General features: G+C 40.8%; 1 protein-coding gene across 3 annotated transcripts in view; it reads left to right on the top strand.

Annotated features, from left to right (window-relative positions):
- Positions 1-7,777: 7,777 nt before the first annotated feature.
- Positions 7,778-11,840, top strand: part of lrrc3b (leucine rich repeat containing 3B) — a 35,489-nt gene continuing 31,426 nt past the window's right edge. Inside the window, exon 1 of one of the 3 annotated variants that reach the window (XM_049602851.1) lies at positions 7,778-7,914. The gene's annotated coding sequence lies outside the window, so the exon portion shown is untranslated. Of the gene's footprint in view, positions 7,934-7,955; positions 8,051-11,840 lie in introns of those variants that run through there. The other 2 variants (XM_049602853.1, XM_049602854.1) reach the window with 2 other exon arrangements.

Genomic DNA, 11,840 nt, shown 5'->3' with positions numbered 1-11,840 from the left:
TTCAACCAAACTCTGAGAGAAACAAGTGTTTTGTGTGCATTTATTCACATCAGACATTTATTTTAAACTCATATAAAATGTTGCATTTATATATTGTTTTGTCGTTACATTGGCAAAAAATTATTTTTAAAAATCGTTGAAATGGTTAGCTCTGGACAAGTGATTAAAATACACGGCAAAAACTAATGGATAAATGGTTGAAATATTTACCTATAAGCAAATGGCTAAATTTTGCCATTTAGCCACTTGCTAGCAACTGCCTTTTTTAAGACACGTAAAAGCTTAAAGGAGCAATAAGCGAAATCGTTTCACTACTAGGTTCGTTGTTGTGCACTGCCTGTAGAGCAAAACAAAGTGTGTCATGAGCCACTCCTCCCTCTACCTCTGCTCTCCAACGCCCCCCCCCACTCGTCTCATCTGTGCCGGCAAGTACCGCACCATCTCCACGGACTATCACATCCAGACAGTCCTGGTGTTTCTTCCGCAGGCTCCACTTCACTCAGCTTCACTCAGCTTCACTCAGCTGCCCGATATACCCACTGCTTCTTCCCACATTAACCTGAATAACAAACCAGGGCTCGGTGCTCCGGTTGGATCCCAATGGAGAGCCGCTAGCTGGGAAGCTAGCGGAGGCTAACTAGCTGTGTTAGCAGCTGAGTGAAGTGGAGCATGAGGAGGAAGCACCGGTTAGCCCCCGCTTTCACTGCAGGCAGATTCACTTGCCACAGGGGCGAGGAAATAAAACCTAAACACCCAACTTAATTTAGCAGTTAGCAATGTCTTTCACTCACTCTCGGTCTCTGCTGTGTTTAGCTATTTCCCTGCTTTCCTGTTAGCATTAGCACTACTCGGCTGCCACGCTAATGCTCCAACTCCAACTGAGCCGGGAGCAGGGCTCACGGTCTCATGGAGATAGTTGGAACGTTAGCATGGCAGCCCATTAGTGCTAACGTCCCCACGCTTCTCCGCCAGGCTCAGTGAGTCGGAGCCAAGAAGCATGGGGACGTTAGCACTAGTCGGCTGCCATGCTAACGTTCCAACTCTTTTCCGTGACCCTGTCACGGAGAAGAGAGGAATGTTAGCGTTAGCTCCCAGAGTTAGCACTAGAGCTACTATGGCTACTGGAGTAGCTTGCAGCTATGAAGCGCTTCTACTAGCTCTTCTAGTCACTGAGCCTCACCTCCATTTCAGCAAATATATATATAAGCAAATATATAGCCCGCCGGGCTACATTTTACAATGCTAATTGCAAATGTTAGCTGAGCTGCCAGGCTACTCATCTAACACAGCTGAAACACCTGACCCATTGCTGGGACCGAACCGCTAATAACTCAAGCTCCAGACATTAACCCATGCTACAATTGTAACATTAAATTTAATTGAATCGACATAGCGACACGTGCCTAACGTTACTGTAACACTAATTAAAACAGACATTTGACTTTATGTTGTACCTGTCCAGGAGAAGAAGAGCTAGCTCCGAGTCAGATTGTAGCCCCTTTAGCTCTTGCAGTGCTCTCAACCTTGGAAATGCAAGGCCAACGTTAATCTGGGTTCTCTCCCTTTCTTTATCCGACAACCGTTTACTTCTGCTTGTAAACAATGGGCTGGAGATCAACACAGAGAGAGGGTGTGTGAGGTCATGTTATACTCCAGATGAAATTACACCTCTAGTTCTTCACATAGCAATTTTTTAATTCCTTCAATCTAGAAATGAAGAATTTCGCTTATTGCTCCTTTAAAGAGCGAGGTATTTACTGACTGATTTTATATCGCAAAACCACAAACCAAAGACCTTATTTCAGGCATCTAACCAAAGACCCAATAAAAAAAACATTGACTTTGATATGAGGGAAAAGAAAAGAGTCAAGAAAACACAAAGTAAGCTCAGCAAATATGATGATTTATCCATGGGTCTCCCTCGTACTGTTTGGAATAAGATGAATTTGGAGTTTGAAGAAACTTCAAAATCTAAAATGTAATTTTAAGATGCAAACACAGACGCTTAGAACACAACACTGTCAAAGTCGAGAGGACGAAGCAGAGATGAGGAGTCAACAGAGTGCTGGCAGAAGGAGGTAGGCTCTCTTACAAAGTGAATCTGCTGACTCAGGTTTGGTTTTGATTCTCAAGTAGCTGTTTGTGTCAAAACCTTTTATTGTTACTGTTTATCTAAAGTGTGGAATAAATGCTTGTCACAGTGGTCACTGCTCAACAGCAAAAGGAACAGACAGACTGATGAGAACTACCCCAGCCGGAGATACAGAGATAGATTCAAATCATGAAGCTGCTGTGAACTGATTAATACAAAAATTAATGAAATGTTATGTTTTACATTCAATAGTGTGTTTGTATATTGCCTGGTTTATCATTTAGTTCCCAATACATTTAAGCACCCACTTCTGCTGACTTAAAAATACCACTCTTTTAACTAATTTAACTCTTATTGGTAAGAACAAGTGGGTCGTTTCAGCCCTCCAAATATCTTCCATAACATCAACCTCAGGGGCGTAAATATAGACAGTGCAGGCAGTATGGTTGCACTGGGGCCTTTGAGGTGGGGGGCCCATAGAGAGAGTGGGCCCGCCAACAATGTGTTGGGTGGAGAATGGGCCCTTATGAGTGACTGCCACCTTGGAAATATCCCTGTGTTCAAAGAAGAACTCTCATTACATTAAAAACATGATTGTTCCAAATAAACTGTAATAAATTGTCAAATTTAATGAATAATTTCTAATTTTCTTTGGTATTTTTGTGATATACAGATATGCAATGATGATTGCTGGGTAATATATAAGTTAATGTTATTTAATGTCAAGTCTCTGATCATGTGACGAGATGATATGTGCACTACAGCGTACACTATCAGGCCTGTCATAGCAGTGAGCACCGGGGCCTGTTGTAACTACTGTACGCCACTGATGAACCTCTCTGCTCTAGCATGGAGCTGGAAAACGTAGAGCTGTGTGTATAGCCAGAGGCCAACAGCTGATTATATTGGCTGTGATAAAATTAGCGTGCATATTAGTCATTTGATTAACTCTCTCATTTATGAACTCCTTCAACTGCCATTTAATCCAGATTAATGGAAGAGCATCAACGTGATAAATTCTCAGTGGTTTGGTTGATTGTAAATGTGTTTGGGCACTAAAGTAAATACTGTAAAAGGCAAAGTGTTTGTGAGTCAGAGGTAATTCAAAGTTTGCATACAAGGTGTCCATCTTAAAGGGCCAGTGTGTAAAATGGGTTGAAAACAGTGACATCAGTGGTCAAATTCTAGATTGCAGGGCTCACTCGCTCACCCCTCCCGTCGGGTAAATGACGGTGGCCTCGTAGGGTCAAAAAGCCTTGCGCACGAGTTTTTCAGGAGTAGGTCTATCTAGTGATGAGGTGAATGTTTATTTAGAAATCTAAGCCATGTTACTATATTGTAATGAATCCCTCACGAGCAGGAGACCAGAGGAGCGTTCGGGAAAAAGGACAGTTTATTTGAGCACTCCAAAAACTCCGGTAACACTCCAGGGGGTAAAAGACTCCGTCCCAAACTCTGACTCTTCTGGCATAACACACACACACTTCATAACTTTACACACATACTCGTTTACCATACCGAGTGGGGACCCCCCTCCCCTCTCTGCTCAACCTCCAGCCCGCACATTTACTGACAGCATAGCCGGTAAACAGAGCCCAGCTGTTTATTTAGCCGAGCGATATCTCCGGACTATAGTAGCTGCAATGGACGACTTTGAACGCGATTTTGAGTTTCTTGTAGCGGAAACAGACCCAGAGCCGTACCTGTTTGAGCCGGAGCATACAGATGAGGAACTCCATGTGTTTGATGCTGAGCAGGTGAGAAGAGAGGCTGAATGCACAGAATGAGATTCGGTGCTACTGCTGCCATCGTTGGGGAGATATATCATCAGGAGGAAAAGCGCCGCAGAGAGTGCATCACAAGGAGTGACGTTGCGTCTTCTTTTCCTCGCAGATGACGGTTCGGGTTCATTCTCTCCTGTTGCGTAGTAACTGTGGTCCATTCGCAAACTTTATAACTAAAAAACTACTCTCTATCGACGAACTATTAACACTCTGCTGTTTCCTCCTCCTCCTTCCTTCCTTCCGCTGTCTTCGTTGGTTCATTTATACACGCAAAACGCGTTCTCTGGCTGGCTGGATTGTCCGCTCGGGCTGCCTTACATACATGGCGGCGCAAGATGGCGACCTCTCTAAAGCAAGGCCCTTGCTATACATATATATATATATATATATATATATATATATATATATATATATAAAAGCATAATTATAAGGCTACGAAACCCAAATGAATTTTATTTTATAGCGATTATACACTTGTATAAACATATTAATGGGTAGAATATTCAGATTCAGATTCAGATTGACAATAAACCATGCCAAATATTACACACTGGCCCTTTAAGGCGTCAAACGTCTGTGTGTGATTTCCTTAGAGCCGCTCCGGCTACCTGTTTTCTTGCACAGTTAAAGGCTGGACATTTTGTTTGGCATCTTTGTCTGAGGCATCCGTTGTGAAAGACTTTCACTCTCCTCATGTCTGTTTTGACCACTTGCCAACCCTCTGAAACATACAGCAGAACAGACCTGACATTGCTGTTACACAATAGCATCTTGGTTGTAAGGCTGTGTCACTTGGATCTGCAGACAGAACAGAGATGGGACAAGGCAGTCTGAAGCTTTTTCCAGCCTCGCTCTGATGTCTTTTTGGGTCTCGCTGACCTCACTGATGAGGCTGTTATTATCCATAATGTTTTTCAGCCAGTTCAACCTGAACTCCAGAGATATATTGTAGCTTTATCTGGAGATTTCGGCTATATCCCGTGACCTTCTTTAGCTAATGGTACTGGGTCAAAAGGAGGCAGTGGGATACCAAATGCCTGTAAAGTTTGTGTGCCTCAACATTAAACTTTATTATTCATCAGTGACTTGTAACTTTTTTTTAATTTTCTAATTTTAAGCCTTTGTTGTGCTGTGTGCACTGTACTTGATGGGAGCCTGGAGGCAACAGGCTCAACACATCCTCAAACAATGGTTTGTATGATACCTAATGAATTAGTTTTTTTACCCATATGATGCAAAAACAATACAAACCAGGAACTTAATAACTAGGCCTATAAAAGAGGTCAACAAAACAGAACTATACTCAAATATCAGCAGCAACACAAGGTGTTAACTGAACAATCAGACCTAACAAAGTGAAACATGAGGGAACATATAGTGGCTTGGCCAAACCATCTAACACAACACGGCAAAACAAAATGGACGTTTAACTACAACTAATATAAAAGAAAAAAATAACTAAACACAAATCCCCCCTCTGACATGGGAGTAGATGGTTTTGCCTGATGAGCTGGCCACAAGATTTAACAGCTCTCTGCCCTCGGCCACGCCTTTGGCTTCTCCAGGAAGAGACCTCCCACTAGCACGGTATCTCAAACATAGATGGACAAAAATGATTCATGTAACAGATAGTTTCTCATTCTAACCCTACAATGTGAAAATATGTACACTCTATTGAAACAGTGTATGGCTAAAAGGAAATAAAGAGATTATAAAACAAGTAAACTGTGTAGTGTGGGATTAAATAAACCAGTGTGCTGAACAAGGCAGTGCAGTGTGTGTGTGAGCAATATTACCACCTCTGGCTTTTACTTTGTGTGGCCTTGGCATTCACAGTTAGGTGTAGGAAAAGAATCATTGTTGGGTGTCGTTACGTTAGAAGTTGTCAGAAGTTATGTAGGTTAGGTTAAGGAAAGTGAAGTTATGTAGGTTTGGTTAAGGAAAGTGAAGTTACTTAGGTTAGGTTAAGGAAAGTGAAGTTACGTAGGTTAGGTTAAGGAAAGTGAAGTTATGTAGGTTTGGTTAAGGAAAGTGAAGTTATGTAGGTTTGGTTAAGGAAAGTGAAGTTACTTAGGTTAGGTTAAGGAAAGTGAAGTTACGTAGGTTAGGTTAAGGAAAGTGAAGTTACGTAGGTTAGGTTTAGGAAAGGAGTGTTGCGTGGTTTAGGAAAAGAATCATGGCTGCGTCTCGTTACGTTACATACATACTTAATGCAAAGTTACGTAGGTTAGGTTAAGGAAAAGAATTTTGGTTGGGTGTTATCATGTTACGTAGGCCCTACTTAATGTAAAGTTACATAAATTAGGTTTAGGAAAGGAATTATGGATGGTGTCGTTACATTACATACTTAATGCAAAGTTGCACAAGTTAGGTTCAGAAGAGTAAAGTTACATAAGTTAAGGAAAATAATTATGGTCAGGTGTCATCACATGACGTACTTAACGTAAAGTTAGGTAGGTTAGGTTAAGGAAAGGAGTGTTATGTCGGCTGGATTCAGGAAAAGAGTCATGGTTGGGTGTTGTTACGTTTGACAGGTGTCAGCAGGCTTTACTATCTAAAGAGCCATTTTCGGCAAAAACATTTTTTAAGAAATCTGTCTGGAGCCGCAATACATGTTTGTGCCGTATAGCATTGGCAACACAGCCTATTTTTATCTACATTAGCCTATAAACATTCCTAATAGGATTGTTTGGTACTTGGCAGCATAAATGGTTGAAGCAAACAAATCTGTCCACTCACTATTTTCCTCTGTTTTCCATTTTATTTCAGATGTTTTCTTTTTCAGATTTGGAATCAATAGCCTCACTGAGGAGACTCAAGCTTAGCCATCGATATAAAGATTTGGCAAATTTTAAAGATTTAGAGAAGGCGACGTCTGACACGCATTGTTGACAAGATGTTAAGACTTTTTTTTTTTTATTCAGGCTTTTCAGTGTGTAGGCTACACATTTATACAACTGGAAAATGCAAGAATCACTTTCAGGCTGCAGCAATGTTAAACAAAAAATAAAATGTTACAAACATAACGGGTATTCAGTTCCATATATTTTTTGTCAAGGCCATAGGGAGCCACTGGAGAAGAGGCTAAAGAGCCACAGGTTGCCTAGCAATAAGTTAGGATCAGAAGAGTAAAGTTATTTAGGTTAAATTTTGGAAAGTAAAGTTAGTTTTAGGAGAAGAATTATGGTTTGCCATCATCAGGTAAAATGTTTAATGTAAGGGCAGTCTCCTGGGGGAAAGTCCTGTGTTTGTTTGTCCCATCCACACGCCAGCCTGCCTCCTTATGTAGACTTTTGCTCTTTGTACTACCTCCTTCTTTACTCATCAGTGCATTTGTCACATGGTTGCAGCCTTCACAGTGATGCAGGTTATATAAATGGCTGGCTCATGGTTATGTTATGAATTCTGGTGCATTAATTTTCATAGGTATACATGTGAACAGTACATGAGAACAGCCTGACAGGCTACATACATGCACAGATTGGAGGAGGAGGTGGGTCAGTATAGGCTCAGCATCTCATTTTCACTCTGGTGCCTCCAAACATGTTCATATGTCCCTTCATGTTACACATTACAGTCCATGAACTGGTTTCCTAAATGTTTTGTTTGTGTTGTTTTCAGTCTTTGGGCTGACAAAACACAAAGGTAACCATAAATCATGTTTGGTTTTTTTTGTTTTTTTTATAAGCATGAAAATATCAAGAACAAAACTTAGATGCACTTGTATTTATAATTTGTTTATTCTGCTCTATTTTAAATATATTTTATATTATATAGGAGTGAATTACTCGCACAGGGACTCTGTTTTACATTGGAGGTTGCCACCGGACGTGGTGCTGTCTCTGTTCCCCGCTCACTTCACATAGAGAACCCCTCCCATTCTCCCCATTCACTCCTGTGCAGTGTTTTATACTGAAAGGTAAAGATGCGAATTCACACTGCGACTTGTACATCAGTGAGCGGATACATGAGCAGGCAGGCTGCCCTCACAGCCTGTCTGAGCTGCTTCATGTGATATGACCGTTTTCACTCCACCAGGTAATGACTGTGTCTGCAGGTGAGGAGACTTGTGTCGCCTGTTGCTCTTATGCCTGTCTGCTGTATTATGTTTGCGCTGTCTGTCCTCTGCATGGTCGCTGCCGCTATTTATTTCTGCACGGAGGATTTGTTTTTGGTAAGTCTGACCCACAATGTAAATATTGTCTGATTATAAATGTGCACTTGAGCTTTGTATTGTGTATGCTGTGTTTTCTTTTCATAATCGGACAACATTAAGCTTTGATTTGGTGTCGGTAGCTCAGGTAGGCTGATGCGTGATGTTTTCACAGGGAACGTCCCGCCAGACGCCATTTGAAAAAAACCTAATTGAGCTTTCTTCGGTTATTACCGAGAAGACACAACATAAAAAAATAAAACAAATGAATATTTGAGATGCATAAAAGCCCCGCATTCATTCGGCGTATGAATAAGCCACAAATTCCGCTTAATTTTGATGCAAAACACCATTTTTACGCTGCTTCGCTGCAGTTTCTGTCGATCTTTTACCAATGAAACGCACCGCGGAGGGCGGTAGCGACCAATGCGAATCATCTATAAAAGTTAAAATGCTGTTGAAATAATAGCTGCTGTGTGTGTTCAATGTGAGCCGAAATATAGTGTTGCCCTTAAAGATTAATAATCTGCGTTTTATTTGACAGCAAGCCCAACAGTTACCTGCCAGTGAATACGGATATATTAAAACGCTAAATTATTAAATTGAGTTTTGCGTGACGTTCTTTCCATTTACGAGGCGCATCGGGGCCACAGTTAAGGCAATGTTAAGTTTATTGGACTGGAAACGCTGATAACATTACGTCTGTGTGTGAAGCTAATTGTCTTGTTATCTGCTGCTGTTTACCCAGGTCATAGAAACGCCAGGCTGTGTTTGCAAAGCCTCGTCTGTGCCAAATGATAGCAGGGCTTTAAATCAAATGCATGCGGCAATTCAATAGTTGTGTTCACGCAGGGGAGGTTTTTTTCCCTCCACATGTGAGGCAACAGCTGGATTCTCCGGGGATTCTCGGTGTATCCCTGCTGTCCGTGCAGACCTCAGGTGCATCCCGGTCACAGGGTGTTGTGTTGATGCATATTTGGTTATTCATAGAGCCTGTCACAGTCTCAAGGCGGCAACCAGACTCCTGACAGACGAGGTGAACCCCACAACAGTTATGGAGTCCTGTCTCATTGGAATAGAGACAGCTCGATTAAGACATGCCTCTTTAATGTTTTATATTTTAAGGCTGAGTGTCAATTGGTATTCAGACCCACACAGGCTGTCAGTAACTTTTAGAAATAGCCAAATTTTCAAGTGGACTCTGGCAGAAGAATGTTGGAAAGGAGGGACACATTAAAATGATTACCTTATAGTGCTGTTATCTTGTCTTTAATATGGGCTGAACTGAAGAGGTTAAATCTTGTGTTTGATTGTTTGTAAGGCATGAGACAGTTTGTGCAATAACATGATAATAGTACAATTGTTGAATGAGTTATTTGCAGATGAGGAGACTTATGTCTGGGACTGCAGCTAACAATTATGTTTGTCAGATGTCTGACAGAACACAAAGATATTTGATTGACAACATATCAAATCACATAAAGCAGCCAATCCTTAAAATTGAGCGGTATCTAGACAGTGTTTAAATAATAAATCAATGATTAAAATAGTTGCAGATTAATTTTAGTGTTATTTAAAAATGATTAAAGGTGTTGTTTCAGCTACGTTTTCCAATATGCGAGGTAACTCTGTGATATACTGTGCAAAAACATGTTCACAGTATAACTGGTTCTGGCCATTTTGAGAGGATGTGTCACACTTTATTTGTTCTGTCATATTATCTGTTTTATTTCCAAGCACAAAAGTCTAAATGCATCGGAAGCCTTCTCCAAACTGTCCCGAATAAAATTCTAGCATCAAAATTGTAATTATTTTATAGGGCTGGATAACGAACTGTGATTGCGTTCTTGGCGCAGACTAAAATGTGTCTGTAGCATCAAGAATGGTGCCAAATATCAAGTGCTTGCTCAGATTGTTAGGCTTGTTTAACATGACTTATTGAGTCCTTAAATCATGTCTGACTTTGGCTTAGTTGATTTGGACAGAGCTTTTTTTTAGGCTAACACTGATGCATTGATAAATAAAAAACAAACATGTATATACTCCTAAAAGTATCATATAGCCACAGATATAAGGTCCTGGCCTGATTTTTGTTAGAGTAAATGTAGTCTTCTTTACATATACCAAGTCTAAACATGTCAGAATTAGTCTGTAAAGTACCCATCGTGTGACTCAGTGTCATGTTTTTGGCTATTCCTTACTTTATTTTTTATTTGGCACAAAGCAGATAAACAGTATCAGTACATTGTCTCAGTTTAATGAACATTTAAAAACCAATTTTACTTGTTAACTGAAAAATAATTAGTGAATCCCTGTGATTCAGATGCGCTCCAAAATGTAATGGGTTCTTTCTTGGCTCATGCTACACCCTTATATCAAGTTTCATGAATGGTGCCAGTAGAACTCTGCTGACAAACAAACCAAACTGAAAACATAACCATAACAAAGGTAATAATAATAGTAGTATTAGCATTTCCACAGGCAGCTGCAGGATGAGATTGTCTGCTCTCAACAGACAATAGATAATAGCTTAAACACTTCTGATGAAGGTATTTTAATGAGGACAAAAAATGTCAAAATGGAGCGATTGTGATCTGTGACTAATGAATACATAATATTAGATCATGTCCATCATGACCAACACCTGCTGCTTTTCCAGTGGTTAGGGTCAGGGCAAGGAAAAGTTCTGGATGCCGGATGATAAGGCTAAGGCTCCATTAAGATTGACCAATTACCTAGTTAATAGTGCGTAGTTAAGAGCTATTGAATAATTTGCGGCATGGTAGTACAGTGGTTAGCATTGTCGCCTCACAGCAAGGTTCCTGGTCCGAACCTTGGGTGGGGGAGCCCCTCTGTGCAGAGCTTGCATGTTCTCTTGGGTACTCCCAGGTACTCTACCTCCCACAGTCCAAAGACATGCAGGTTAATTGGTGACTCTAAATTGTCCATAGGTGTGAATGTGAGTGTGAATGGTTGTCTGTCTCTATGTGTCAGCCCTGTGATAGTCTGGTGACCTGTCCATGGTGTACCCCTGCCCCTAACAGGATTAGCGGTTTGGGAAGTGAATAAATATTTAACTATTATATCGCCCCCCTCCACTCACTCGGACAAACTATCAACATTCAGTGACCGGCGCTATGGCAGGTGTCACAGTACACGGCATTTCGCAGGAGGCAGTTGATGATTTTTGGGGACGTAACGATCAGATGTCATTGAGAAGTAACCAAAAGGGCCTAAACTATGCATTGGAGGGATATATTCATCATTTTATTGTTGAGAAGGTCGATGAAAAGCTTAAATTACAAGCCTAGATTTACAGGTCACAGTGTACGCTTGTGAACCGCATCTCATTGCCATCACCATCAAAGACAACAAGTTAAAGTGCCACTGAAGTTAAGGTTTTTGGCTCAGAACATGAGAAAAAGATAACGGCCTTTTACCATCTTTACCAAGAGTGTCTCTCCGTTAGTTTGGTGCTACAGTATTTACACTGAATCATTCAGCATAACGTTTGCCAACCTTTGTTATCTCTGCCATTACAGATAAGTTAATGAAGCTAAGCTCCAGAAGTTACGTTAGCTTAACTAGAGCCCTTTGGACAACAGCTAACAATGATGTACGATCACCAAAGTACAAAACTAGAACAAAATAGGCTAATGAACTCCCAGCAAACAAGGTGACATGATGAACAACGCAGCTAGGAGCTAACGTTAGGCTAACTTTAGCTAACGTTAGCTAGAGATGTTAAAGATAACTTTATATTTCTTTCCAGCAAAGTGACAATATGTTGCCTCAAAGACTGTAATGCATT

This window comes from Epinephelus fuscoguttatus, linkage group LG17, assembly GCF_011397635.1.
Source record: "Epinephelus fuscoguttatus linkage group LG17, E.fuscoguttatus.final_Chr_v1".
In the NCBI taxonomy this organism is placed as follows: domain Eukaryota; kingdom Metazoa; phylum Chordata; class Actinopteri; order Perciformes; family Serranidae; genus Epinephelus; species Epinephelus fuscoguttatus.
This window is presented reverse-complemented; position numbering and strand designations above follow the sequence as displayed.